We start from the raw sequence: 24,956 nt of genomic DNA on the forward strand, positions 1-24,956 counted from the left end.
GGAAAAGACATCTAGTAAATATCCTTTACTCAGGATTTTATGGGCTTCCCTGGCAGCTCAGATGCCAAGAATCTGCTTGCAATACAGGAAACCTGGATTCAACCCCTGGGTTGGTAAAATCCCCTGGAAAAGGGAATAGCAATCCACTTCAGTATTCTTGCCTGGAGAATTCCATAGACAGAAGAGCCCGGAAAGCTACAGTTCATGATGTACCAAAGAGTTGGACACAACTGAGTGATTAACACTTTCACTTTCACTTCTCTCAAGATCTTGGGCAACCAAATCTGAAGGTTATAATAGTATAAAAAATAAAGTTAATTTCCTCTTATTTTTGATAGGTAGTAGGAAATAAAATCTCTATTTTAAATTTTTGGTAAAGAAAAAAATCAAGGTGTATTATATTTTCATACTCACAGTTGAATCCTAGATAACGCTAGTACCAATCTTGAGTATAATTAAATTGATATCATATCTGGATTAAAATTTTCAATTCTAGAAGAAAATGTTTAACCATGTAAAAGATGTTATCAATTGCTCTGACAATTCTGATTGTTTTCTTCATGCTTTCTTGAAATTACTTCACAGATTTAATGTCTTGGCATATATCTTAGTTTTTTCACTTAATTTAGAAAATAGTATCTCAGATTTGTTCCTTTCAGAATTCCTCATCATTCCACATTTTTTCACACTAAAAATTTTCTCTAAAAATAATTCTTATCTACCCATTTATAAACATTTAATTGCATTGCCTGAATATTAGTTTAAAATTCTTGTCAGGATCTGTCTTAGCCCATTTGGGCTGCTACAACAGACTACCATATACTGGGCGGTTTATAAACAATAAACATTTATTTTTCATGGTTCTGGAGGCCGGAAGTCCAAGGTCAGGGTGCGTGGTTGGTTGAGGGTTCTCTCCCTGTTACAAACTTCTTATTGTATCCACACATAGTGGAAGAGGCTAAGGAGCTCTATGCGGGTCACTTCTATAAATCTCACTAATCTCATTTATGAAGGCTCCACCCTCATGACCTAAGCACCCTGCCTAAAAGCCCCACATCCTAATACGTTCACATGGTGCATTAGGATTTCAACATATGAATTTGAAGGGGACTGAAACATTCAGATAGTATAAAGGTCTCAAAATTTAAATCTGCTTTCAAAATGAAGTTTCCAGCATTATCTTTTTTCTTCTCCCTGTATCATCATAGAACAGGATTATCATAACTAGTGTGGAGAATTTTCTAATCCCTGTCCTTATAAGTGTTTAAAGTATAGGAAGACAATTTCAGTGTTATATAAAACAAATCAGAAGAGCTAGGTCTGAATTATTTTTTAGCATATTATTGGATAATTTATATAATATTTTGTTCTTGATTATTTCTAAGAATTGTCAATCCCATTTTAGAAACTGAGAAACCTGAAGCTCCAAGAGGTTCAATGACTTGTACAGGGTCAGGCAGCTAATAAAAGGAGTCATGAGTCAAAACTGTACCTGCCTATCTTAAATATCTGTGTGTGGGTTTAAAAAATATTCTGTTTTTATAATGACATCCTTAATTATTCTGCTTAATAGAAGGTTACTAATTCAAGTTATTTCAATTTTTGAAGTGATAGAACACATTCTGTTCCGCTATACCTCCATGTTTGATATCAGATACTAAGATAAAGATGAGTAAGATACAACTCTTTCAACAAATTTACAGGCTAGAATAAAAACAGCAAAGTTGGTCTTGATTATACAAGAAAAAGGTTGTCTTTTCTTTTTCTACTTATTTTTGACATTTTAATCTTTCACTGGAGGTGGAACATATATTTAAAGGCAATGAATTACTAGAGAAATTTGGTTTCAGATCACATGCTATCTTCACTGGCTCAGTCACAGAGAAAGAGCACACAAAGGTTACCTAAATGAAGCTTTTCCTAAATTGGATTTCCATTTCAAAAGATTTCTCCTTCATGTTGACATAAAAGTACTCAATCAACTACTGTAATTTTCATGCATACAACATCTATGTCTGTAAGTACATGATATGATAAGATTTTCAAAGAACAAGGTAAGAATTTAGGGATAAAGAAAGACATAACTTAAAATGAGAATTTGCACTGTCCCAGAAGACATAGAGAAACTGCTAAAAACTAAAAACACCTGACCTCAGATCAGCCTAGTGGAAGTTTCAGGGACTGGCTTACAAATGACCCAAGTGCCAGATTACTTATTGAAAAAACCATTATCAAAAGTATTTACTGCAGAACAATGTGAATAAAACAACTATGGAGACTATAAAGTGATTTACTCTCATAATAAACATAATTATTAGTCCTTGGTGTCAATTTGCTTTAATCATGTATTTGTATACGGTGACGGATATAAGCTCAGAAATGCAGTTTAAGAGAATCCAGTGAAGATGAAGTTTAGTTACTGCAAAGAAGCTCTGACTTATAAATTAAAAATGTCAAGATATAGACTAAAACAAAAATGAAATTTAAAAAAATAACTAAAGATGAAGTCATTTCTCAACAGGAATAGGCAGTATACCAGAATCTATTTTCAGCCTTTCAGAAATAAATTGGTGAAATCAAACGTTCAATATGAGGAAATGCTTTTTCACAGATTTAAGGAATACTTGATTAAAGGAAAAAGAAAACCCCTGTATATGCATGAAGGAGTCCACCTACTGGACAGAACTGTTAATTGGTGTGGGGAAAAAACTCACAAGCAGGTGTCTTATACTCTAGGCAGAAATCCTCTCAGCAACATGAAAATATTGGCTTTTTAAAAAACAATTAGCATTACAATTCTAACAAGAGGCAGGAGTCATTAAGTGGACCTCAATCTAGGAGGGTTTAATATAAATCAAACTGAAACAAAGGAAGGGATGGAGGAAAAAAGAGAGAAAGGGAGGAGAGAGGGAAGGAAGGAATGAATCTCATCTCTTCTTTCTAGACTGTTCATGCTTCATTTTGTTCATTTTTTGCTGAGAAGCATTTTAGGGCATAGATTTTCATGTGCATGTTCCACAGAAAGATACTATGTCCTCCCAGACCAAAAGTATTAACAAATAACAACATCAAAATGCAAATACATTCATTTAAGAAGCAAAATTTCATTCTAACCCTAACCAGTTTGACGTTTATAAGAAAAGGTTCTTATGTCCTTCATCTGTACACTGTCTGCCACCTAGGACTCAACGGTTTCATCTAAGATGTATGCAAAATTACTTTACAAAGTAAATATTTCATACAGATACAAGACAGTTGAGGCTTGTGTGACAATTTTTACCAGCTAGGAAAGCAGTCTTACTATCTGACTATTCCCTAATTGCCTCACCAGAGCGGAGTTAGCCTCCGCACACTGGAGGCAGCTTGAAGAATAAAAACAAAGGAAGCACTTAGCATGGTCCAGGGATTCTTTCGCCATCTCTTGGACACAGCTCACTTCTGTTTACAACTATTAATCAGGCCAGAACCAGTAGGCTGCTGACCCCTGCGGAAGGCATTGACGTTCCAAAACGGAAGGCTTGCTTGCTGTGCCGACACCACTCTTAATGACTCAAACATCTGGAGAACAACATTTCACAGTGACAATAAGAGCTTCTCTGATAAGCAATAAATCACATGCCAGGTACTGTGAATTCAGAGCACAATGAGAGTGACAGAAGGGGCCACAAGAGCCCATCGCTTTCCTTTGAGGCAAAGACTTAGGTATCTCAGAAGGGTGCCCTCAGGTATTAGACACTGCATTCCACTAAGATTTCAATGAATTCTTTTAGAATTATAGGAAATAAGTAGCATTTAAATTCTGGTCTATTTCCAGCTTGTTAATGCCAGTTTATGAATTTAAGTGTTTTTTCAAAAGTAATAGATTTGACTCAAATCACAAAAGTAATACATAACAGGTCAAGTAGCAGGGATGGACAGGTTACTATATTTATAAAGATGACAGATTACTATTTCTTTCTGAATGATTATATTGCAATGATGTGTTTCCCTATTCATTTCTTGTATACTGAAAGTCGCTCAATCATGTCTGACTCTCTGTGACCCCACAGACTGTAGCCCGCCAGGCTCCTCTGTCCATGGACTTTACCAGGCAATAATACTAGGGTGGGTAGCCATTCCCTTCTCCAGGGGATCTTCCTGACCCAGGGATCAAACTCGGGTCTCCAGCATTGCAGACAAATTCTTTACCATCTGAGCCACCAGGGAAGCCCTACTTCTTCCAATTTCCAATTCTTTCTTTCTCTAATCTCCACCCTAGATATCACTAATATCACAAAGTAAACACCAAAAGATATTTTAAGATAAGTGGACAGCTACTTAACTGTACTTTCTAGTGTTTCTATAATGATCATATATTAATTTAATAAACCCAAGGAGAGAAGTCCATTTGGTAGAACTAGTTCATCTACCTCTATAAAATGTCCCCACATTTCCATTATCCATTATGTTTACTATCTGCATTCTCTCTGGCTGGGACTTCCATCATCTTTGTTAGGTCTGGCCTTAAACCTGCTATCTGCTCCCTGAATTTAGGTTCAGTCACAAATATTCCTTAACATTCAACTCTTCCTTATATCCACCAAGCCTGACACCACAATACTACTTGACTCTTCTTCAAGTCAATGGCACTCTCACATACTTCTCTCTTGTTTTCACTGGAATTCTCTTTTCCAACACTGTTCCAAAATATCTGAGCAGCCTTCTAGGGGTATTGCCTCTCAGAGAGGGAGAGAGCCTAGATAGATAGATAACAAAAAGGACAAATGTACATTTAGCACAGGGTAATGGTAACATGGAAAGACTGAAGTTTAATTTCATGTGAAAGGAATGCCTCCTGAAGAGTCTTCATATTGAGGACAGAAAGTTAAAACCCCTCATTTTTTAAATTAAGATCATTAGGACAGGGACATAAGGCTCTGAATAAAAATGTGTGTGTGAGTCACTCAGTCGTGTCCGACTCTTTGAGACCCCATGGACTGGGGCTCGCCAGGCTCCTCTGTCCATGAAATTCTCCAGGCAAAAACACTAGAGTGGGTTACATTCCCTTCTCCACGGGATCTTCCCAACCCAGAAATTGAACCCAGGTCTCTCGCATTGTGGGCAAATTCTTTACTGCCTGAGCCACCAGGGCAACAAATAACACTCAGTAAATACTGTTGGCTTACCCCAACTGTGTAAACATGCATACACACACACACACACACACAAATATAAACGAACACTAAAATAAAGTTAATGAGAAACACAGCAAGTAGTGGAATTTTGAATAATTATTTCTCTACTTTTTCTACAATTCTTGTTTTGCCAATGTTTCCTCATTCATCTAGTCAGTGTTACTTTTGTAACATAGGAAAATTGATTTACACAAAGGAATAAATCCCAGCAGCATTTCTTACAGAAAGCCACCTAAGCCCTGAAACCTCCAACCAGCACAGCCAGCTGTCCCTGCTCTGAAAATACGACTTCTAGCTGAAGATAGTAGGACAGCGGACTTAAGCCTCCATTAAGAAGAATCTGTAATGAGCTCTGAAGCTTTATGTTACTCTGGTGTGTCTGGGCAGAAATGTAGCCTAAGTCTAGGCCTTCCTTAGTGCATGCCATGTTTTCATAATCACTAGGATTTGGCATCTGTTCTAGTAGAGATTAGCTACTAAAAGCCAGGACTGGAAACTGGCTGGGAACTATAATGGACTTGACTACAGAACAGAAAGCATGCTGCTCTAATACAAATGGAGCCCCCCAAGAACATTAATGATGACTTATTCATTCACTCTCCAAATATTTACTTACTGACTATACTATGCCCGGACATCTGACACTTTGGGCATATAAAAGAAGACAAATCAGACCACATCTCTTTCAACGTAGATCTCACATTCTACTGGGAGATGCAGACAATAAAGATTTAAAGAAAAATAAAGGAGGATAAAACTGCTTCCTTGAGCAAGACAAGCAGTGAAGTTTTCTCTGACAAGCTGACAGACTGAAAGAAATACAAGAGCGAACCACATGGACTAAGATCATTCTGGACAGGAGAACTGCAAGTGCAAAGGAGCAGCAGAGCTGCTGGAGAACAGGAAGTAAGGACAGAAACTAGGGAGTCTGGAGGCACATAACGTAAGGCCTTTGGGTGAATAAGGATTTTCTACTTCATTGAGTATGACAGCAACATACTCAAGAGGGTCGTAGCATATTTACATTTTAAATGGAACTTTTGGCAATGTAAGACTTATAGCTAAATGGAGGCAAGGGAAGACATAAGAGGTAGGAGGATTAAGTAAACGTCCAGGCAATAGATGATGGTGGCTTGAATGAAAGTGGTGACAACAGAAATGGAGAGAGTTGTCAGATTCAAAACTGCACAACCAACAGTTTTGCTGATGTGGGATATGAAACAAAGAGTGATGTCAAGGATGATGCCAAATTTTTTGACTTAAGCAACTAGATATTATCATTTGCTTGAAGGGGAATACTATGAGAGAAACAGAGTTGGTAGAGAAAAATCGAGAATTCAAATTTGGTTACGTTAGGTTTAAGCAGACATTTGGATATGCGGCTGAAAGATTCAGGCCATAGATGGAACCTAGGGAGCCTTCAGTGTCAGAGTGGTAATTAAAAGATCACCTAGGGAGTGAATGTGTCTAAACAGGCGCGGTCGAGGGATGGCATCCTGGGACACTTCAACATTTAAGGCCAGAATGAAAAAGAGGATCCAGCAGAGAGGACTGAAAGGGAAGAGCAATGAGACAAGAAGATTAGAATATGCCCCCAGAACCAATTGAAAGAGTCTAAGAGAATGCACTTTGTTTTTTGTTTTTTAATATAAATTTATTTATTTTAATTGGAGGCTAATTACTTTGCAATATTGTATTGATTTTGCCATACATCAACATGAATCCGCCAGGGGTATACACGTGTTCCCCATCCTGAACCCCCCTCCCCCCTCTCCGTCACCATCCCATCCCTCTGGGTCATCCCAGTGCACCAGCCCCGAGGATCCTGTATCATGCAACAAACCTGGACTGGCAATTCGTTTCACATATGATGAATAACACAACTATGTAAAACTCCCTTGTCTCTGATCTCAGAGCCTTGGAGAAAAGACAGTAGTTTACATCAAGTCTCAGTTTCCCCCAGTTCTTATGGGGGAAATCTATGTAGTAGACTAGTAAATACTATGCCACCTCATTATGGATTAGTTTGTTTACTCTGAGCCCACTCTTGTTTCTTTCCCGTCTCCTCCTGCAACTAGAGAATGACTCTGGATTCAGCAAAAGCTGAAGAGACCACAGATTTTTCAGAATAACACATCCTGAAAGCCGAGCATGATTGTGAGCATTGTAAAACCAAATTAAATTTCAGGCATGTCCATGCTGATGCAGTGAAGAGAAAATGAATCTCAGATGTAAGTAGGTTTCTTTTGTTCCAGCTCTGTGCAATGGACCTCTTATGTATTCATTTTATTTCCTTACTCTTTCACCCTATTCAGTTAAATTTATTTTTGGCTATTGTTGGGCATCCTTTAGGAGAGGCAAATACTAAGGACTATAATTGAGTACAACCCAAAGGTTCCAAAGAACAGCCTACTTAATGCATCAATGTCAAAGGAAGAATACGTTTCCTCTCAGGATGGTCAAGGACTTCTTGCTAACTCTGGTGGCCTGTGAGTCTTCTTCCTGACTTTGATATTAACTGCAGGGACTGTTAGTATTACTGTTACAGGTTAGAATATAGGCTAGAAAGAAAAGCGTATCACATGTGGTATCGGACTTAAGTGATACTTTTCATCATGTTACCGGGAGAAGTCTATTGGAAATGTCACATATAGGTAAACAGTATAGGTCAGCATCTTTGAAATCACTGTCATGTTACCTTTCTTTCTATAGTTCTTTATGGACTTTATGATACATCTTACAAGCAGTTTATTGGTTTGGCCATGATTCAGGAAGTAAGGCAAAGACATGCATTCCTTGCACAAGAGTTACTTTGGGGACTTGCCATCAGCTTATATGAAAGGTAGCTTAGTATTCTTAGACAGGTGCCTGACTCAATGGTGCCTGACTCATCCCAAACTTTATCCATCTTCCCCACATCAGTTTTCATTATCAGAAAAAAATGACTCATTCAGAGGAAAGAAAATCAAAGTAGTCCCTACATCTTCAGGAAATCAGAATAGGTCACTGTATCCCAAGACCCCTCATTATTTTGGGAAGGTATTCCTATTGTTGAAAAACTTTTATGGACAAACATGATTGGTGAATGCCCAGTAAAATTTATTTTCCTGAATTTTGTTGTATTTGTCATTTTTAACGTGTAATTATAAATATTCACTTTCTTACCTAAATGTATAGACACAGTTTTGCATTTTTCAAAAAAGAGTCCTCTAAATTGCATAAGCTCAAGCTGTACCAACACCTCATCTCCCTGAGGTAGACATCATTCATTAAAATCACATAGATGGAAAATAATAAAAAATGGACTTGAAACTAGCTGCTTGGTCTCATAGAGCCCCCTTCATCATTTAAACCCCAGTGTTAATGCATCTCATCTCCTCTTGAGAATAAATAATTTTGGAGGGAAGAGAAAATAAATGAGGCTTCTGGAGAAGGAAACATTAGTAGGTACACAAAGAGGAGTTTAGAAGCACCTAAAATTCAACTATTCCTACTTCAAAATTTTGCCTAGACTCGTGCCACCCACCTATTACAGGGCTAGCAATAAAGAATTATTTTGAGTGTACGTGAGTATGAACTTTTATTTTGTCCTTACCCATGTATTTCTATAAATTTGACTATGGTTTCACAATCATCATGACCATGAGAATGTCTGATGGGGGAAAAGAAAAATCTGCAGTACGCCCTTTATTTATGGAACTCTCTCTCTCAGAGGCACCAACCTACTTTTATTTTTGGATGCCTTTTATTATTGTGGTGGTTGTGCTATTGGTAAATGTACCCAGTGGCAATTTCATGACTTGCATACCCAATAAATGCAATAAATAATTAAAGCTAGCATTAAGCATGCTAATAAATTTACAGGGTTGTTTCCTAAAATAATTATAGCAGTAAATGTAAAAAGGTTACAGTGAGCAGATAGGCAAGGCAATCATATTTGAGATCTGATCATATTTCTAGAAAATTCACAGTAGCTCTGCTATTAAAGCTAGTGGGAAAACCTTCCTCCAGGGACTACTTTCGTGGTTCATTTTGCACCATGCTAGCACTGACCCAAAAAAGGACTAAAAGCACAAGGTTCTGTGATAGGAATAAACCACAACACACCTAAAACATAGTTTTGGGCAACTGAATATTGTATATTTGCCCCCTTTGCTTTTATTAATGCAGTTCAGCTGATATAAGCAGACAGAATTGAAAGAGAGGAGAATGTGCTTTATCATCTGTTGCCAAATTTCAATTTTCTCTTTCAAGTACAGTTGAATGCATTTTCTTTGCAACCCAAAGACAGAAGATCTTGATTACTGTTGCTAGAATAATCTCAGCATTTGTGTGAAGAAGATAGGAAAAATAAATAGCCTCTCTGGATGATGTGTCAGCTTGTGAACTTACAAAACAAGATATATTCTTGGAGGTAAGGAAATTAAATTAAGGTGAAATGGTAGACCCATTAAAATGACAACTGAAGGCTTATTTTGTGGGCCAGGGCTGGCTTCCCAACTGTCCTTTGTCCTTAGCCTCACCCCAGGGGCACAGACAACAAACCAGAAACAAACAGGTCAAGACAGGGGCAACTGTCTGGAAATACAGGTCACTCAAGCTGCAGGCCCTGTTAAGAAATGCTAGGGTTTTTTTTTTTTTTTGTAAAATTAAGTTTAAAATTAAGTTTCCAGCTCTTTTCTCCCCTGCCTTCACCTACCCCCATGCTTGTTTCAAGTCTTTAAAAAGAAAAGGAGGTGATAACTCCTGGCTCAGTTGGCATTCTTTCTCTCTATAACAAGAAAATGCTAAGGCAGAAAAACACCACTTGGACTTCTGCTAAGAAACAAAGTAGTTATTTACCTCCAGTAGTACTAGAAGACACTAATTTAGGAAATGGCCTATTACTGTCCACTCTCAAGTGATGGGATTCAAGGCAGGCCACCCCAAAATACAAAATTAAATTTTATAATTTTAATTTTTATAATATTTTTAATATTAAAACATTAATATTTATATAGGGATTTTTCTCCTGTATATAGGCACTGACCAATATCCAAATGTATATCAAGATGAATTTAACTACTTCTCTTCCAAATTTCTATATCTTTTTACAAATCCTGAAGCTCTGAATTATCTCTTCCATTCATAAATTAAACCTAAAAGAACTACTGATTCTTTAGAATTCTCTGTTGAAAAAGGCAAAATTAAATTAGGTGTTATTATCATTTAGATTATTCTACTATTTCCCTAATTGGTTTTCCTGACTTATGTCTCTCTCCATTCAATTTACCAACGACCAAATTTCCTAAAGTACCGTTTTTCATGCTTTCACTTTCTGGTTTCAAATCTCTTGCTGATCCTACATAATGCATAGCATCTATCCTAAACTCTTTGGTCTAACCTGGTAGGTTCATTGCTGACAGCATATCTCCTTTGTTCCCTAATCACAGGAATAATCAATGAATCACAGTATATTGTAAAATTACCATACTGTAAAATCAGGAAAAAGGGGCTGTTCATCACTTTTTGTTTATTGCTATATTTCTCTATAGCTGGAGAAAAAAGTTGTTGTATGTTCAAGAAATGGCTTTAATTCATATTAATATCCATACCTGATATGCTTTCTTCTTTTACTTATAAAAAGCAAGGTCCAAATCATGTACCATCTCCTCCAATAAATATTATCAATACTTCATCCTGTATTTATCCTTCTCTTTTTTCAACTACTATAGCCTTACAATATCTTATATTACCTCACCTGAAGTAGCTTTCCTTTTCTAGCTAGACATTACAGTACTGTATTTGAAGAGTTGTCATTGTATTACACAGGGAATAAAATGAACTTGAATCCTTATAAGTAGAGTTTAAAAAATCAGGTAAGAAAGGCAAGTAAGAGATCATCTCCCAACTATTAGGTTTAGCTAGCTGTAGGGAATAAAGTCTCAGTGCCTTAGAAAGCACAAAATCCACTGTAATTAAGCTGTGGAAAGAACAAAAACCTAAGTGCACTCAAAGGCATGCCCATGTGTATATAGGTGTGTATGTGACATTTGTACACATATGTATGTTTGTGAGGGCGGAGATACTCTTTTACCAAGGAGAGAAAGTGAGCTGTGAACCAAACAGCAGTCTTCCATGAGGAAAATGTTGATTCCTCTCTGCAGATTTCAAAGCTCATGATAGATACCATTCCACCTAAATTTCAACCATAAATTCATTTTATAACTGAAATAAATGACTTTAAAAGTTATTTCCATTTTAATGATTCCTTCTGCAACACAGATATAGGCATTTTTAAGATCTCAAAATAATAAGCATAATTATTCTAATAGCTATCAATTGTGAAGCATTTGTTACGCCCCCAAGTACAGTATTAACATCTTTATCCAGCAGAAATGACAGAAAAATCATGTAAGGGATGTATGGGGAAATAAAACATTCATGGATTTCTCATATTTCCTATGAAAAGTCCAAGCTTCCTACAACATGAAAATGAATTCACTATAGAGAACCTTCTTTCATTTTTCCTAGAAACATTTTCATAAATCATAGGATTAAATCCGTAGCCATTTATTCCCCTAATGATGGTACTGCTGCTGCTGCTGCTGCTGCTAAGTCTCCAGTCATGTCTGACTCTGTGCGACCTCATAGCTGGCAGCCCACCAGGCTCCGCCGTCCCTGGGATTCTCCAGGCAAGAACACTGGAGTGGGTTGCCATTCCCTTCTCCAATGCATGAAAGTGAAAAGTCAAAGTGAAGTAGCTCAGTCGTGTCCGACTCTTCACGACCCCATGGACTGCAGCCTACCAGGCTCCTCTGTCCATGGGATTCTTCAGGCAAGAGTACTACAGTGGGTTGCCATTGCCCTCTCCAATGATGGTACTAAACCACCCTTATCCAGAAGGACAATAACACTTATCTTCTCCGAAGCCAAAGGTTATACCATAGGATAGGTATGTAAGTACTAGATGAAAGTACTGTGGGGACTACTCCTAGGTAGTAGGAGGAATTTCAAGGAGGAAGGAGACCCAATACTTAAGAGACATCATCTCTATGTCTGAGCTGTACAAGGCTATCTGACTTCTGCAGAGATTTTACTGACAGACAAATGTTTTATAGTTGAGTCAGGCCCAGTAAGTTTTCAAGAAGACTCCTTTAGAAAGGGAGGAAGACAGCTACTCCTTACAGCTTAATAAGTAGAGGAAAAAACATCTTTTCATGTTCTTCACCTACGGACAATTTGGCGACTTGACTAAAACAACTAACTTGGCTCTTACTGTGTCACAAACGTTAAGGTCAGGGGTAGGGGTAGTGCTTTTATTATTTACAAAAATCTGTCACTGATGAAAAACATCCAAGTGCTCATTCAGAACAAAATTAATAAAGATGAATATTAAAAACTCAAAACTCAACATGATGTGACTTCATAGTCTTGGCAGTTTTAAACACTCAGGTGTACAATATATAACTTACTTTACTTCTCCATCTCATTATTTCTGCTTCTGAGAATATAGCCGAAAAAAAAAACTTCAATTTTAGTTTTTAAATTTAGACTTTTCTGTTATTTCACATTTCAGAATATTAAGTCATATGCAGCATTAAGTCATCAAGGCTGGTATGCAGATAACCCTTGCTCATTTTTCTATACATATCTTATGGAGATATAACTCATATACAATCCCTCCACACAGCTATTCCCTCAGTAGACCGCTACTGAGCATGTATTGAGTGTACTGAATGGTGATGTCCTTGCCGTCTTGATTCCCAGTTCAGTTATGAGGCAAAATCCAGCATCTGAAATTTCAGTTCAGCCACCCCATTGTCCTTATCATGGTCTTTTCACTTTGATGGTGGTGAGGAAGGTCAATAAATGGCATTCCTACTCAGTTTTAAAAACTACAAAATGGCTTACTGAATTGGCTTGAGAGATCCAAATATTACCTGTGGGTCTGATTAAAGCAGATAGTGGAGACTGCAGTTTATTAATATGTTTTCTACTACTGAATCCAAAATTATGCTGTTTCCCTTTTAGTCTCAGAAATAAGGTATTGGTGACAGTCCTTCTTCCACCCTTGTAAAACAGGAGAGCAGAGCAGCTTCCTGAAGACAGTTCAATTCCAAGAACAAGTGAAAATAAAGGGGTTCCTAGTTTCTCCTTCTCAATTCAACAATCAAATATCTCCCTGAACTACTTGGGTAGAAGTTAGGTTGAAAGGTCAGACATGTTATGACAATGGATCTTACACATAAAGGAAACATCAGAGGTGGGCAGGAAGCATTCTGCAGTCCCTCCCATAAGCCAATATTCTGCAGCATTCTGTTCTTTCTAAACTTCTAAGCTTAATCATTGAGCTTCAGCTCAGCTTGAGGAGTGGCTTTTCCCTAGAGAAAGGAATGAGTATCTTATCAAGACATTCCACCACTGAGTCACCCACTCCAACTATGACTTTGGGTATCTTTCTAGAGCCACTGTTCCCAGTTTAGATTTTCAATCCCAAAATCCTTCAAAACAGGTCAAAAAAAAACATTAACTGAAGTAAATCTGTAGTCATTCTAAATCTAAAGCTGAAAATTTAATCCTAATTCTATCTCTTATCCCAAATTTTGACCAGCACATTCACCATTTTCATCAGCAGTCCTGTAATTATATCAAAAGGCTGAAATTCTAAGAATAAAATTCTGACATTATAGACAAATTCCTAACTTGAAAATAACCTCTTTAAATTATTAAATTCCCAAGGATAAATTAAAGTCCAAAAATTAGATAACCTTGAAAGTTTAAATACAAGAAATTTTAAGGTTCAAAGAAATTTAATGTCTATGGTCAAAGTCTCAGACCTTTGTGAGCTGCAGTTTGAAAATATTAAAACCAAATTGCTAGTAAATTGCTATCAAATTGCTGGTAATACTAAAATCAAAGTCCAAAACTCATGTTAATGAATTTATTCTTTTTCTCAGTCAAAGGTATTCTCAGTGTCTGAAATGGGTATAGTTTCTTCAAGGATTCATAAATTGTATCATGTCAAAGACAGGCAAAAAGACATGTTTTTACTACATACATCTTAAAGAGTCCAAAAAGTAGTCATCTGAAAAAAAATAAAGTCGAATCTATATCTCACTTCATGACTACTGACAAACTCAAAAAGAATCAAAGATTTAAGGTATAAAGGGAAAAAAGCAACCATGAAAGTACTAAAGAAAATAAATTTCTTTATAAACTTGGAGAAATACATTTCTAAATATGACTCAAAACTCATAAAAGAAAATAGATCTATTTTACCACATTAAAAAAATTAGTAGGGTCAAAAGACAAATGATTGACATGGGTAAAACATGTGAAACTCACATCAGAGACAAAAGTAATATCTTCTTCATATAAAAAGAGCAGCTGGATACCACAGAAATAAAACACTAAGGGTTCCCCAGAAAAAGGACAAAAACTGAGAGCCAGTTCACAGAAAAATTCAAGTGGCCCTTAAACAAATAGAAAGATATCAAACTCTTTTGTGTCCTATTATTATATAATGAATGCAAATTAAAACAATACTGAAGTAACATTTTTCACTTATCAGATTGGCAAAAATCTCAACATTTCATAATATTGTTAATAAGGCTATTGTGAAGCATATAAGCAGAATGCAAAATGTAAAAGACTTATGAGATTTGGTAATATATAAACAATGCTATCTGCTGAAAAATACTGTAAGAACATCTATGAAATATAATTTTATTGCTCAGACTTGATGAGAAAAGCTCAACAGTGGTCCATAAGACAAAAAATTCATGTGAAGAACTGGATATTAAGTGCTTAACTGTTGACAATATTGGTCTCTTGAATGGAGAGCATTAGTTTCTGAATAAAATTCCATATGCAAGATTTGGATGAATTTGGTAGCCTAGTTTAACATATTTGATGAATAATGGAACCTGTAACTAATTAGATATATGGTCCATTGTAATATTTGAAATCATTTGTTCATAGCTCAGTCGGTGGGGAATCTGCCTGCAATATGGGAGACCTGGGTTTGATTCCTAGGTTAAGATTTCCTGGGGAAGGAAATGGCAACCCACTCCAATACTCTTGCCTGGAGAATCCCATGGACAGAGGAGCCTGGCAGGCTACAGTCCATGGGGTCACAAGAGTCAGACACAACTTAGCAACTAAACCACCATCACCAAACAATTATAGTAATGTTTGTTAAACAACTGCTGCTTCTGTTTAGTGGCTAAGTCATGTCTGACTCTTTGCAACTCCCTGGATTGTAGCCTGCCAGGCTCCTCTATCCAAGGAATTTCCCAGGCGAGAATACTGGATTAGGTTGCCATTTCCTTCTCCAGGGCATCTTCTTTACACAGGGATCAAATCAGGGTCTCTTGCTTGGCAAGCAAATTCTCTGCCACTGAAGCACCTGGGAATCCCATGTTAAACAAGTAAATATTAGTAAGTATAACTTGCAAGGAATATAACAGAAATTAGATTTATCAATGTATATTTTTTTAGTTTTTGAATTACAAGTTTTTGAGTTTGGAATGTATGGTTCAAAAACAATAGTAAATTAACATATATACTTAAAACTGGCTCCACAGCACTAAAATTTAAATATAAGACAAAAGAATTGGTGGCACAAGCGGTAAAGAATCCACCTGCCAAAGCAGGAGACACAAGAGATGCAGGTTTGATCCCTGGACTGGTAAGATCCCCTGGTGTAAGAAATGGCAACCGGCTCCAGTATTCTTGCCTGGAGAATCCCCTGGACAGAGGAGCCTAACAAGCTACAGCCCACAGGGTCACAAAGAGTTGGACAGGACTGAGCGACTGAGTATGCACGAAAAGGAAGAAGTATACCTGGAAATATTCTTGGTTTTAGCTTCATCTGGATGCTTGTAAGTCTGTGTGAGCAGTACAGATTCCAGAAAACTATTAGTACATTAATTATGACACTATAGACTCATCAATCTAGGCACAAAAATGCATTTAGCATACCACTGCCTCTCTCAGACTGACATTTCAGACATTTCTGACTTCCAGAAAAGTTTAAAATTCTGCAATCACCAGATTTTATCTGAAGTATAATTTTTCCCTCTGCAACATATTTTTAAAACCTCTTCATTTCTGTTCTCTCCTTTAACTTACAGTTTTTGACACTGTTACTACTGGAAGTGGAAACTCTATCTCATGAAATAGGCCTTACTATATCTCCAGAAAGCAGGTATTTTCCATCTTATATGGCAGATATGGCAGTGGCTCTTTCCACTGCCTCTTGCCATGGAATGGCTTAGCTGGTGAAACCTGTATCACAGAGAGGGTTTCCTTTTTATCTTATTTATTTTGGCTGAAAAATCACTCTCAACAGTTGATTCCTGAAGTGAAGCTACAATTGATGCTTCTGAAGCCTAAGAGCCTAGGGGCCCACTGAGAACTAATAGCCCTTCCATATGCTCCTGCGGGCAGTGTCTTTCATCACTGAAGTGTTCAGGCCTTAAATAGCACTTTTTTTCTGCTACACATTTTTCTACAGCAATAAAATATGCCTCTAGTTTTTATTTCCCTATATCTTTCAGAAAGTTGTAGTTAATTTGTTAACCATTTAATCCGTTTCAAAAGGTGAGTTTCTAACTGCTTAACCTGCTTATTAATTTGGTCTCTTCTCCAAAATATAAAGGATTATTGCTGTTTGCTGGAAATGAATACTTGCTTTCCTTTTTATCTTTTCTAGACATCAGTGTTTGTGACTTTTTTTTTTCTAATTTCTTCCTCCATTTCTTAAATACCAGAATCATTTCAACTATCAATGATGAAATCACTACATTCTGAGTTTACTACAAGTATCTACTGTTTAAACAGATTTCTTATCCCCCACTTCTCTGAGATGGATAATGCCACAAAAAAGACTTTTCTCCAATCAGACTGATATCAAGCCCATACAAAATTAAACTTAACTCATCTTCTTGCTTTGTTCCTTGCAATATGCCTTATCTTGCTGAGCCTTCTCTTGAGTCTTAATTCTTGGGCATATTCCTTTAAGGCACAAACTAAGTATATCTCTCTGCAAATCTACAAAGACTATAGTACCTGAAAATCAACTAATGATACTTTGTATATTCTACAGACCTTCCTACTTTTCTCACTATTTAAGATTCTGTTCTAATGTACTTTACATCATTTTCTTACCTCAATTGTTTCTTGACTCTTTGAAGGAGACATTCCATTTGAGACCCTGCCTCTTTCTCTTTTTGATTAATTTGGGACCTGGGGACCTATTTCAATCTAGTAACAACTGAACACCTCTCCCTTTTCCTATACTCTGTTGAACAGTATTTACATCCCCTTGACTCTCTATTTCTCTCTTACAGATGTCTACTGGAACTTCAAAGTGTAATTTTCTGTGTCACCTTTGTCAATTCACTCCATAATTTCTCAAGTTTTCTTCTAAAATAAGTTTTATTCTCCTCGTTTTTCTTTTGTTTCCATTGTTCATTTGTTTCCATTGTTCTATATTAACCTAAGCACAAATTTTAAATTATTTGAATACCTCAAACTAACCAAATACAATTATTAAAACAAGAGAATCCCAAGCACAAGCCTATCTGACTTGTTTTCTTAGACACTATTTTTGCAATCGTTTTATTGAGTTATTTCTCCTTCTGAATTTAGTAAGTTATACGCTCTTTATCGGCTTCCCTGGTGGCTCAGCAGTAAAGAATTTGCCCGCAATGTAGGAGACCAAAGTTCAATCCCTGAGTCAGGAAGATCCTCTGGAGAAGGAAATGAGAACCCTCTCCAGTATTCTTGCTTGGGAAATCCCACAGACAGAGGAGCCTGTCACAAAAGAGTTGGACGTGACTGAGGGACTAAACAACAAAATACTCTTTACAGTAAGAGTTCCCTTTTATTTTTTAATTTTGATATCCATCAACCTCCTATTGGTGGAGTTACAATCTGAATCTCAGCAGTGAAAAGTCATGGTCAGACTGAATATGAAATTATCAAATTTAGGGCCACTTGAGATCAAGAGATAAGTGGTGGTGGTTTAGTCACTTAAGTCCTGTTGTATCTCCTGGGAGAGACAGGAGCAACTTTTAAACATAGGAACAAGTCACATGACTCCTAGATTTGTTCCTGTTTCCTCTCTTGACTCTGAAGGAGACTCAAAACAATATAAAAAATAACCAGAATTTCATCATATTTTCTCTCCCACAACCTAAGCCTAGCACTAAATACATCCTGCAGATACTGCTGATTACAATAGAAACACTTTGAGACCTAAAAAAAGCTGGTACACGAAAAGACTCTATAATCAAACCCTTGTCTCTGACAAGGCTACTTAGAAATAATCAAATATGCAGAATTTAAGGTCTGCTGCTGCTAAGTCACTTCAGTTGTGTCCAACTCTGTGTGACCCCATAGACGGCAGCCCACCAGGCTCCCCCGCCCCAAGCAGCAGCAACTATTTGGCTAGGACGCATTTAATAAATGGGCTGCCGTCTATGGGGTCGCACAGAGTCGGACACGACTGAAGCGACTTAGCAGCAGCAGCAGCATTTAATAAGCATATCTCAGTGGTACTGGTCAGATTTTCTTGCTAAGCCTTTGGAAGCTTGCCTACCTTTGCTTACACCCCAAAGTGTGCAGACTTGCCCGCTACAGAAATCGGCGTCTGCTTATATAAAAACAGCCACTCTCCTGTAAACAAAACTGCCATCCGCTGGAACAGCCCCTTACCACTGAAAATATGTGGTCACAGCTCCCTACAGGTGAAAATATGCGGTCAGTGCCTAGGCCAACACTGTCCAATACCTCCCACTCTAACCATACCATAAGCATGCGCCCGAAGTGTTACTCCATAAACACTCTAAAACACAGATTTCTCTTTTTCGTTTTCTCTTTACTCCCACTCTATATTCTAGATGTCTGCATGTGAGAAGGGTACCGTAAGTAACGTCTCTCTCTTCCCTTGAGAGAAATGGGGAAAAAAAAAAAAAAAAAAGGTGGCAGGAAAACCAAAATATTTCCTTACAGCTGCTAAAGAAGGTACTTAATTAGTTGTGGCTTATACCCGCAGGCTTACTGATACTGAACTCCAGAATTAGACTTACCAACCACTGGCCAGACAGCGTCCAACGGAAGATGGCGCAGAAGCAAATTCTCAGCCTGTCAACTTTACTGCCTGGGGGTCTGAGTGCCGAGTGAGGTGGGAACCTATTAGAGATCGCTCCTCCCTAAAAGGAAATAAAGGGGCGGGTCACATCCCGACTTCCTCTTTCAGAACTGACCAATCAGATAGCTAATTGCCTCAGGCTATACAGGAAGAAGTCCAAAGGCCGAGAACCGTTAAGGGTGTTGTTCTTGTATGTGTCCCTCCATTGTAAAGGAAACAGCACTGGGACAAGGGTTCCTGTTCCTTAATGAAATGCATGGTCTTTCCGGTGGGACTCTTTTCCTTCTTTGTCACAGCGATCTTTTGGCAAACTCTCCGGTTGTTTCTTTCGGTTACATCTTAATCCCACCTGGCCGTGAGGGAAATTTGAAAGTGCCTGTAATCAGAGAATGAGCCACAAGTCTTGCAGTGTATCTGACCTCTCCTAAGCATGCCAGATTATTAATTATGGTAACCATATGTTTTCCAAACTAGGACCCCTGAAAGTGAAAGGGGACAAAAATATAAATTTTGAGATTTTATATTGGTGAATTTAGTATAGAGAGCAATTCAAAATTCATTTTTTTAAATAAAATTATTTCTCAAAGTTAAACTATAAGCAAAAACTTTAAGATGTCTTCATTATGAATATTAAAAAACAACAAAATGGTAATTCTTGGCAAATCTTAATGTATTTTAATTAGTTTCAGCCTTTATTGTCTGTAATACTGTGTCACTAATATTTTCCTGAAGAATATATTTTTAATATGGTGGTGCTGCAGCTGCTAAGTCCCTTCAGTCGTGTCCACCTCTGTGCAACCCCACAGACGGCAGCCCACCAGGCTCCCCGGTCCCTGGGATTCTCCAGGCAAGAACACTGGAGTGGGCTGCCATTTCCTTCTCTAATGCATGAAAGTGAAAAGTGAAAGTGAAGTCGCTCAGTCGTGCCCTACTCTTTGTGACCCCACGGACTGCAGCCTACCAGGCTCCTCCTCCTTGGGATTTTCCAGGCAAGACTACTGGAGTGGGTTGCCATTGCCTCTCCAATATGGTGTTACTGTTTTAAAATTTTTTAATTGCCTACAGTCTTGTCAAATATGTATCTTATGGTTGATATATGGGAAATTTTGACATCTTTAATTTACTCCTCACTATAGATAATATTTTAAATTCAGAAAATAAACTCAGAGAAATTATGCTAAACAGAAAATCTCATTTCCAGTTTTTCTTAAAATATATAATTTTCAGTCCAAATATTTTCCCATGTACTGTCTTTTTTGTCTCTACTCAAAGTAACAATCTTCAGCAAACATTTGTATGACACAAGTTTCATAAAATAAGTTTTCCATTATTTATGATCTTTTTGAAGGTTTTGCCAAACTTAGATGCTGCAAATTGGAGAGCCTCTTAAATTTCATTTACTTTCTCTAAGAATGTAAATTTATCCTGTTTTAATAAGCACTCCATCAAAAGATTCTTCATAGGAGTTAAAATATCCCAGGAAATAATTATAGAATGTCAAAATTAAATCTTATATTGTGCATCATTTAAAATTCATGTGAACTTGATTAGGTTATTTATTTTGGAGAGGTAAATATAAATGTCTTTCTTGTGTCACAAGCTCTTTTTCAATAACTGTAATATCTTCAAAATCTGAATTCCATTAGCACACTTTTTGAACTGTTTAAAATTTCCAAATGAATTTTAAACAATGCAACAAAATTTTTAACTTTGGTTTACAAAGTTGAGTAGCTTTTTAGATAATTAAATTTATTTTTAAATGTATTTTAAAAGCATTAAATATTCATAAAATCTTATTAAGGAGAAACTAAAGAGAGAAAATATATGCTATTATGTTTGGGTGTTGTTGGTTTTTGTTTTCTTTTTTTGGGTAACCAATTCTGATTTTATCACAAAATGTTTTGTAGTTTAATTCATCAAACTGTTATATACAGTAGTAATTCATGGATGCTCTAGTTCCTCACATAAAATCCCATAGTATATGCATATAACCTGTGTACATTCTCCCATTTACTTTAAATCACCTCTAGATTACTTACAATATTTGAAGCAATGTAAATGCTATATAGTTACCTGTGTACCACAAATTTAAGTTTTGCTTTTCATAAATTTCTGAAATTTTTTTTCAAATATTTTCAGTCTTTGGTTGGTTGAATCTGCGGATGTGGAATCTGCAGATACTGAAGGTCAACTATATACAAACATATCTGAGATATTGTAAATTCAGCTCAAGACCACCAGAACAAAGCAAATACCAAATAAATCAAGTTACACACATTTTGTATTCCCAGCACATATAAAATTTATGTTTAAGTACATTGTAGTCTATTAAATGTACAATAGCATTATATCTAAAAAAGACAATGTATATACCTTAATTAAAATTTAAAGATATACCTTAATTAAGAAATATTTTATTGCTAATATGCTAGCCATCATCTGAGCCTTCAGCAAGTTGTAGTAGTAACATCAAAGATCACTAATCCAGATCACTATAGCAAATATAATAAAATGAAGAAGTTTGACATATTCCAAGAATTCCTGAAATGTGACACAGAGACACAAGGTGATCAAATGTTGTTGGAAAAATGTCTCCAATAGATTTGCCCAAAGGAGAGTTGTCACAAACCTCCAATTTGTAAAAAACTCAGTATCTACAAAACACAATGACATGAAGCACACACACACACAAAAAAAAACAAGGTATATCTGTACCTAACAATATTTGTGAAGTATGACAATTAACAGCTTACAAGTCAATTGCAGTTTGGATGCATTTATGAATTATGTACATACCACAGTGAATTCTGAGGATATAGTCATTGCATATATTTCTCAGAATTTTTATCTTTTACTATGATCTTATGACTTGCCCGTTTTAAATTCATATCACTGAAGATAATTTTATTTTAAATATAATCCTTTTAACTTAATATAAAATAACATTCACAAAAATAGCAGATATTTTACTTTTGAGGAATGAATTTCCAGGTTTTAATGTGATTCCACAAGCTGAATAGTAAAGAAAAAGCATGGGAATTTACTTGTTTTCTACTTGAAACACCAGATAGCAATATAATACAAAACCGGCCTTATGTAATAGCCAATATATCAAACTTCATGCACTAAAATTTTGGGATTAAAAGTATAATAAAAACTAACTAGATAAATAGTCATTTACTCTAAAGGAAAATAGCTATTTCACAGTGAAATGTGTATATGTACCTTCTGTAGCCATGTGTGGGTTAATTTCTTATCTTCCAGTACAGTCTTTTTAAAATAACTACTAACCTTTGAAGTAAATGCTGATGATTCTTTTGCAAATCTATCACTTCTGGCTTTGGTAGTGATATCACTAATGTTCTCATTATGGATGATAAATGGTGACAACTTTTTTGAGTACTTAATATTATTGAACTTTCTTAAAAACAGAAATTTAATATTTAAAATCTTATTTAATATGCATTTTCTTTTTTTTAAGTCTCATTATTTATGAAAAGGCTTATTGCAAGTTAAAATTTTACTAAATAATAAAGTACTTTATTACAATATATAATAAATGACAAAACAACTGTAACAAGAAAATTCAGCTGATTATACATGAGCTCAAGAGTAGTATAAGTTAGCCTCAGTTGCCCAGGCTTGTTTTGTGTACCTTATCTGCAATGTTTCACTGAGTACATCCTTTGGCATCTAAGGGAGGACCTCTGTCTCTCAAAGGCCTGTTAAACCAGGTCACAGCAGGATGGTACCCCAACAGGACAGTAAGGAGAACAACATCAGAAAGCTTGCTCACCATGACCCAAGACCAGAAGTTAGTTCTTTTAGCTGCCCTGAGCTGCTAGTGTCCCAGATCATGTTGCTTTATTAGTATCTTACCTAATATTCTTAATGGAAAGATGTTGGTTATATTGGGTCTGGAAAGACAAGAACCAGAGACAATCTACTGTTGGTTGTTTCTGAGGTTTGATCATGCATAACAAACAAAATCAGAATTTTGTTTATTATACATGTTTCACATTTCTAAATGAAACCATGGTAGAATTCAGAAGAATAAGGCTAAGATCTAACAAATAGCTGATTTATTTTAGTACAAACATAAAGACTAATTTTTAATCAAAAATTAAAAATCTGGGATAAATACTATTTTGGACAAGATGCCAAGAAATGGGATATACAGTCTTTTCTGTGTCACACTTCTGTGAGCCTGACACTTTCAGAAAGTCTTCAGAAAAGGTGTGGAAGCAATCCCCATTGAAAAGATCTTCTCCAACTCAACTACATATATTTTGTGTACTTTCCTCCCTTTATAGTTATTTCTAACCATGTAGATTTTTTTGTTGCTGTTCTGTCATAGAGCTTAACTTCAGAAGTGAAAATTGGCACCCTATATTACCTCTCTTCTTTTCCTACATTTTTCTTTTCTCTATCTCTGAAAACTGATCATAGGACTCCTGCTTCTAAAATTAGATCCATTCAGATTCCAAGTTGGGGAGAAGGAATGACCAGAATTTTCTAAAGAAAATTTTGTCAATTGCCTGATTGGTTATTTTGTTCATAGTGGAATATGTTGTTGTTGTTGTTCAGTCACTCAGTCGCGTCCAACTCTTTGTGACCCAAGGGACTTCAGTACACCATACTTCCCTGTCCTTCAATATCTCCCAGAGTTTTCTCAAACTCATGTCCATTGAGGCGATGATGCCATCCAACCGTCTCATCTTTTGTTGCTCCTTCTCCTCAGGCCCTCAGTCTTTCCCAACTTCAGGGTCTTGTCCAATGAGTTGGCTCTTCACATCAGGTGGCCAAAGTATTGGAGCTTCAGCTTCAGCATCAGTCCTTCCAATGAATATTCAAGGACAAAACGTAGTCCACTGGAGAAGGGAGTGGCAAATCACTTCAGTATTCTTGCCTTGAGAACTCCATAAACAGTAAGAAGAGACAAAAAGATATGACACTGGAAGATAAGGCCCCCCGGTCAGTAGGTGTCCAATATGCTACTGGGGAAGAGCAGAGAAATAGCTCCAGAAAGTGTGAAGAGGCTGAGCCAAGGCAGAAACGATGACCAGTTGTGCATGTGTCTGGTGGTGAAAGTAAAGTCTGATGCTTTGTTTTAAAGAACAATGCAATACAAAGAAGAAGCAAACTAGAGAGTTAGGCAGAAAGCTGTAAAAAATGAGAGGCGAATGATATAGGTCCTTAAGGAGTCATTTATGAAGACTTTTGGAGGCAGGGATATGGGAATGACTGTGGAATATGAGGAAAGGGATAGGACATAAGAGATTTTAAGTGTTCATTTTTATTATATGCATACACTTCAAGGTGTTTAAGAAATCCAAGTGAATAAATTAATTTACTTGGAAATTGATTTTTGATTGCTGTGTGTGATTCTACAACCACTCTACTGCAAGGATATGATTTCAAAAGTTTTTTTTTTTTAATGAAACAAATAATAGAATTTAGTAGGAGATATCATAAAATAATATATCTTGGTCAAGAAGTGATTCAGGTTAAAAATAAATATCTAACTACATTAGTACCACATGAATGCTTGAGAGACTATGTTTCTTGGCAAGTTTTTATTTTTATTTTCTTTATAGCTAATACTGTGCAGGATATTTGACAGAAATGACTTCTCCATTTAT

The 24,956-nt window shown here is 36.4% G+C and overlaps 1 protein-coding gene across 1 annotated transcript in view; it reads right to left on the reverse strand.

Annotated features, from left to right (window-relative positions):
* Positions 1 to 19,360, reverse strand: part of LOC120862086 (cytochrome c oxidase subunit 7B2, mitochondrial) — a 140,713-nt gene extending 121,353 nt beyond the window's left edge. The window contains exon 1 of the mRNA XM_040238141.1: positions 19,253 to 19,360. The gene's annotated coding sequence lies outside the window, so the exon portion shown is untranslated. The remainder of the gene's footprint in view (positions 1 to 19,252) is intronic.
* Positions 19,361 to 24,956: the final 5,596 nt, after the last annotated feature.

This window comes from Oryx dammah, unplaced genomic scaffold (genome assembly GCF_014754425.2).
Source record: "Oryx dammah isolate SB20612 unplaced genomic scaffold, SCBI_Odam_1.1 HiC_scaffold_3, whole genome shotgun sequence".
NCBI classification, from domain to species: domain Eukaryota; kingdom Metazoa; phylum Chordata; class Mammalia; order Artiodactyla; family Bovidae; genus Oryx; species Oryx dammah.